Source organism: Pimephales promelas, chromosome 3 (genome assembly GCF_988280905.1).
Source record: "Pimephales promelas chromosome 3, fPimPro1.hap1.1, whole genome shotgun sequence".
NCBI classification, from domain to species: Eukaryota; Metazoa; Chordata; class Actinopteri; order Cypriniformes; family Leuciscidae; genus Pimephales; species Pimephales promelas.
This window is the reverse complement of record NC_142771.1, coordinates 6,362,307-6,369,017: the sequence shown is the minus strand read 5'-3', so window position 1 is coordinate 6,369,017 and position 6,711 is coordinate 6,362,307. Positions and strand designations below refer to the sequence as shown.

General features: G+C 32.8%; 1 long non-coding RNA gene across 1 annotated transcript; it reads right to left on the bottom strand.

Moving 5' to 3' along the window:
- Window positions 1–1,825: 1,825 nt before the first annotated feature.
- On the bottom strand, window positions 1,826–6,316 carry LOC148981936 (uncharacterized). Its single transcript, XR_016150644.1, has 3 exons — window positions 5,715–6,316; window positions 5,464–5,639; window positions 1,826–2,290 (listed from the first exon to the last, which is right to left on the bottom strand). It is a non-coding gene; the product is annotated as an uncharacterized LOC148981936 (long non-coding RNA).
- Between the last annotated feature and the right edge of the window lie 395 nt (window positions 6,317–6,711).

The following is a 6,711-nucleotide window of genomic DNA, read 5'->3' as shown; positions in this document are numbered from 1 at the left end:
CCTCCGTTTTAAAGAAAAAACCTCCATCTCTCTTCACTCATCCGCGTACAAACGACACACTTCACAACATGATTGTTGTTGGTTGCATCATGTTTTCAACGAGGACCAAAAACCCAGTAATTTATGCATGAAAAAGAGTTTGATCTGCCCGGGACGATACTGTACGGCACAGCTCAGGTCTTAAATAAGGGATCATCTCTTTCATGTCTCACACTGTGAGGTGAAGCCTCGTGTTGTAAATCCACGGCTCAGATGAAGCGCAGTGGCCTGTTTTATGCCTCGCTGATATCAAACCTGTCGGGCTTGCCGGATGGAAATAGAAATGGGCAAAGCTGTGATATCTGTGAGGTAAAGCGCGGGATCAGGTCACGCTTGTTTCCGCTCGCAGGACTGAACTGAATCAAGTTTGGATTAGCTGTGAATGAGTCTGAGGAATTAGGAGAACGACTAAAACTAATCCAGAACCACTTTTAAATTACAGGACACATTATTCACCATGAGTTGAGCATATTTAAGGTTTCTTGGGTGATTATTATTATTATTATTAATAATAATAATTATTATTATATAATAATAATTATTATTATTATTATTAAATAATAATAATAATAATAATAATATCATTATTAATAATAAAATTAATCCGCAGGAATCCGCAAACATGACGATCCCCTTTTTCCTAGAATATAATTTTTTATTGTATATATGAAGAGTTCAGATGCAAAAGCCTCTAAATGCCATTTGAAATTTTCTTCTTTAATGATGATTTTTATCAAACTTTTTTATTTAAGTTTAGTAATTTCACTTAAATAACTATTAATAGGTAATTATCATTGCAATTTAAGTGAAATCACTGAACTTAAATATACAAGCTTGATAAAAATTATCATTCTAGAAGAAAATTTCAAATGGCACTTAGAGGCTTTTGCATCTGAACTCTTCATATATATATATATATATATATATATATATATATATATATATATATATGTATAAAGACTCATAATTCTACATATCAATCCTAAGTACACTAGTTTCGGCCTGTTCTCGACAACACCGCACATCCAGCGTCACTTTCAGCTCTTCATCTGTCCGCGTCTCTCGCTCTCTCTGACACGCACAGCAGTTGTTGGGAGCAGATGGTTGTCCTTTTCTAAAGGAACAATAACAACAGAAGTTACTCTCTCTCACACACACACACTTTAAAAAATGCAAACTGTCACACTCACCAGTGACTTTGCATGTCTAACTTCTCAGGATGAGGCTAGCAGTTTCCTACAGAGACTAATTTCATCCTTATTTAAACAAATCACCGTGTATTAAACACACTCTTCAGTTCAAACTCTGCGTATTGCTAACAGACAGGAGAAAAACAGCCATGGGAGTGATGGATGAATGCAGTTATGATGTGAATAAACTATGTTAATATGGACTCTTTGGTGGCTATGTTTAAAATAAAGTTAAACTGAATGACATTCACAATCATCAACTGTCCAATTACATTAGCAAAAAAAATAGCGTTTTTCATTTGTCAAGCTGACACACAGTTGGACAAAATGAATAGAGCCCAACATTAACCCTTCACTTTTTCATCAACCTTGATTTCTGAAGTATTTCTCAATTCATTAATCTTTAAGGAAAAAAAACACTCATCAATAAGAGCTTTAAGCCTTGAACCAAACCGGCATGTTGTGAGACAAGAGTTTCATTTGAATAAAACAAATCTGACAAATGCAATTTAAAATATCTGACAAATATTCATTATTAATTCATACTTGAATTTTAATTCAATTTAAAAATATTCTCATTGTTAATTTATTTAAAAAATAGTTGAAATAGTTCCTTGTAAGTATGAAAGGTCTGCGACTTAATCTTTGAAAGTTTTGTCTGTGTAAAATAAATGTAAATACAGTTATCAATATAGTATTTTGCAGTGCGTGTTGAATCTGTGTATTGATGTATGGCAGTTGATTATAACTCTGTGCTGCATCAATGTCTCAGTGCCGGACACATCAATAACTACTGACAAAATTCATCTTTCCAGATTAAATTGACAGACGGTAGGTGGGGGGCGTCCCACACATACAATCCAGCATATCCACAACCATATCTCATTATTCCCAAAAGCTTATTAAATATAAAACAGACACCATTTATCACGCTGTACAGCCGACAACGGGATGCATACATCACCAGAAATGTCAGCGAGAGGGTTTATTTACACTGTCTATACGCTGTGTGGATGTTGCCAGCTCACCTCTGGGCGTCCCGCTGACAGAAGACACCATTCCTGTGGAGTCCACAAGGTAAAAAATGAGCTTATGAGTTATAAAATGTGTGTGTAGGCACAACAATTAAAAGTTTATTTACACTTTGTTAGTAAAAGCTGTAAAGTTTAACTATTGATGTGGTGAAACCCGAAACACAGATAATATTTAAAGAAGCCTTAAATAGTCTTGATGTTGTTTTTGGCATCTACTAGAACTAGTTATGCTTGAATGTTCAAAAACACATTATTTTTCACATATTATCCATTGTTGCAGCTCCTCTCTTCCCAGTCTGTCAGTAACGCTCTGTTTAGTTCTTGTGTCTATGAAGCCCCTCCTTCTGAAAAACACAATGGGCTCTGATTGGTCAGTTGGATAAATGTGTTGTGATTGGTCAACCACAGTGAATTAAATGAAATTTTGCGAAATGAAGTGGTCGTTGACCCTGATCCTATATATAAAGGTTTAAGTATATATATATATATATATATATAAATATGCAATAGCCTATAAATAAACAATTATATAAAAATGTATGTGTTTTCAACACTGATAATAATCAGAAATGTTTCTTGAGCAGCAAATATTCATATTAATGATTTATAGGGATGCACCGATAACAAAATTGTATCCGATACGATAACCGATAATTATTTCTATTTGAAAGCCGATGACCGATATATCGGTCGATAAATCTAAACGCTAATTTTTATATAATTTAATTTTGGAGAGCCTGATTTTAAAAAGAAAAAAGTCTCACCATTAAAATCCATGTCCCAAGCACACAATTATAATGTTTTCAAAACATTTTATGTAGCTTATGACAGATTTGCACTGCACATATCCCATTTCATTGTATTTGCCTTTTCCCAATCATATTTCAAGCAATTCAAAACCATTTTAGCTGAAGGAAATAATTTCACTGTAAAAAATTATCGTGATTTTAACCGTAAAAGACTGTAAAATTGCTACAGTGTAAAACTGTTAATTGGTAAACAGAACCTTTCTTTACTATATACGGTAAATAACTGTGATAGATCTAATGGCAAATTATGTAATTTTACTGTAAAATACCGTTAAATGTACAGTTTTTAAAGTGAAAACGAACAACTCATTGTATAATTTACAGTGAAAACCCGTAAATTGACATTCCCACAATTCCCTGTGTGGCGCTTCGCATTTGATGTATATTTTTGTTGAAATAGCTTGTTTCTTCATAGTTTGCTTAGTCTTTTTCTAATCTGTTACGTACATTAGGGTTTTATGTGAGATTTAATGTTGTTAAATTAATGTTTATTGCCTTTTTAAAATTTCATGTGTGTTACCATGATGGTGTTTACTATTTGTATGAATCACACAGTGCAGCTTCTATATATTAATATTAAGACTCTTGTGGAAGAGCTGCATTGTGAGCTTCCATATATCATGTGTCTCATCACTGCTGTGATTGTATTACAATGGTTTAAAACAGACTTTAATACTTCAATTGGTTGATAATTTAACAGTATATCAGATAATAAAATACGGTTTATTTCTGTAAATTTAAGTTATGTCTTTAAAACCTTGTTACTGTAAAAACTTGCAACCGTATTTTATACGGTAAAGTTCTGGCAACCACAGCTGCCGGTATTTTACCGTAAATTGAACACATTTTTTTTTACAGTTTATTGGCTTTAATAAATCTCGGACCAATTTTCTTCTCATCCGATAATTTAACAGTATATCAGATAATAAAATACGGTTTATTTCTGTAAATTTAAGTTATGTCTGTAAAACCTTGTTACCGTAAAAACTTGCTACCGTATTTTATACGGTAAAGTTCTGGCAACCACAGCTGCCGGTATTTTACCGTAAATTGAACACATTTTTTTTTACAGTTTATTGGCTTAAATAAATCTCGGACCAATTTTCTTCTCATCCGATAATTTAACAGTATATCAGATAATAAAATACGGTTTATTTCTGTAAATTTAAGTTATGTCTGTAAAACCTTGTTATCGTAAAAACTTGCTACCATATTTTATACGGTAAAGTTCTGGCAACCACAGCTGCCGGTATTTTACAGTAAATTGAACACATTTTTTTTTTTTTACAGTTTATTGGCTTTAATATATCTCGGACCAATTTTCTTCTCATTCTGATAATTTAACAGTATATCAGATAATAAAATACGGTTTATTTCTGTAAATTTAAATTATGTCTGTAAAACCTTGTTACCGTAAAAACTTGCTATCGTATTTTATACGGTAAAGTTCTGGCAACCACAGCTGCCGGTATTTTACCGTAAATTTAGCACATTTATTTTTACAGTTTATTGTTTTAAAATATTTCGGACCAATTTTCTTCTCATTCCGATAATTTAACAGTATATCAGATAATAAAATACGGTTTATTTCTGTAAATTTAAGTTATGTCTGTAAAACCTTGTTACTGTAAAAACTTGCTACCGTATTTTATACGGTAAAGTTCTGGCAACCACAGCTGACGGTATTTTACCGTAAATTGAACACATTTTTTTTTACAGTTTATTGGCTTTAATAAATCTCGGACCAATTTTCTTCTCATCCGATAATTTAACAGTATATCAGATAATAAAATACGGTTTATTTCTGTAAATTTAAGTTATGTCTGTAAAACCTTGTTACCGTAAAAACTTGCTACCGTATTTTTTACGGTAAAGTTCTGGCAACCACAGCTGCCGGTATTTTACCGTAAATTGAACACATTTTTTTTTTTTACAGTTTATTGTTTTAATATATTTCGGACCAATTTTCTTCTCATTCTGATAATTTAACAGTATATCAGATAATAAAATACGATTTATTTCTGTAAATTTAAGTTAAGTCTGTAAAACCTTGTTACCGTAAAACTTGCTACCGTATTTTATACGGTAAAGTTCTAGCAACCACAGCTGCCGGTATTTTACCGTAAATTGAACACATTTTTTTTACAGTTTATTGGCTTTAATATATTTCAGACCAATTTTCTTCTCATTCCGATAACGATAACATTAAAAATGAACATATATCGGCCGATACTGATATGGTAGCCGATATATCGTGCATCCCTAATGATTTCTAAATGGCCATCTGACACTGAAGAACAATGATGCTGAGAATACAGCTTTGACCACAGCAATAAATATTTAAATAGAACTAAAAAAAAAACTTTAAATTCAGTTATAAATCCAACATACCCCTGGTGTTTATAGATGAAATTCAATGAATCTAGTAGTTTCATTCCATTGCCAGTCAGCGCATATTACTGCAGCACCGGAAAATGACACTCACAAACACACCAGGATGAGCAGGAATCTCTGATCCCGCTGTCAGGATTCCATATGGAATGCTTCTGGATTCTGAGGCACTGCAACTGTGTAAGAAGAGCATGTTTAAAGAATCATGAAACCCAAAGAGTGGTTATTTGTGTGAAAGATCATCCACTGACCTCTGCTTTCTGTCCCAGAGCCTGAAGGGACGGCTCTAAATAACGCAGGGCGCTCCATCCACCATGTCCTTTGAGTGCTTTGTTAAAGTAAAGGCCAGACGCCCCTCGAACCGCCGGTTCAGCTCTGAAATATTTATGCAACCAACCACTGAGTCACTAATCATGATGCCCAGCATCTATTGCAACTGTATAACAGGAAAAGTCTGAACTTCTAGCAAGATGCATTTAATTTATCCCGTGCCAAGCTAATGCTGAGAACTCTAGATCCATAGGTTTAGCCCTCAGGTTCAACCTCACAGAACAATATATAAAATACACCGATATATCTTCCTTGATATCCTGGCCTAGTATATTTCCCAAACGTCCATTCTCAAAGGCAGGAATGCTGAAAATTGGAGTTGTGCAATAATACCCCATCATAACCTGTACAAGCTTTCATGTCAACACTTTGCAATAACGTTAATTAGTTATAGATACCATTAGTTAACATAAACTTATAATGAACTGCACTTCTACAGCATTTATTAATCTTTGTTAATTTCAACATTTATTAATACTTTATTAAAATCTTGATGTTAGTTAATGCACTGTGATCTAACATCATCAAACAGATGTATTATTCTTAACTCACATTAACAAAGATTAATGTAACAGTAACAAATGTATTGCTCATGGTTAGTTCATGTTAGATAATACATTAACTAATGAACCTAATTGTAAAGTGTTACCTCTTTTATGTTACTGTCTGCTGTCAGATAAAGAAAACAAGCATTTTAACATATTAACAATCATTTACCATGCTATTTAAATGGTACATTGACGGAACACATTTAAAACTTTAAAATTTAGAGTATGAGATTAAAGTTGGAATTTAAAACTGTCAAATGTAGAGTTTGAGATTAAAGTTGGAATTTTAAATGTTCAAATGTACAGTTTGAGATTATAGTTGGAATTGAAAACTTTCCAATGTAGAGTTTGAGATTAAAGTTGGAATTTA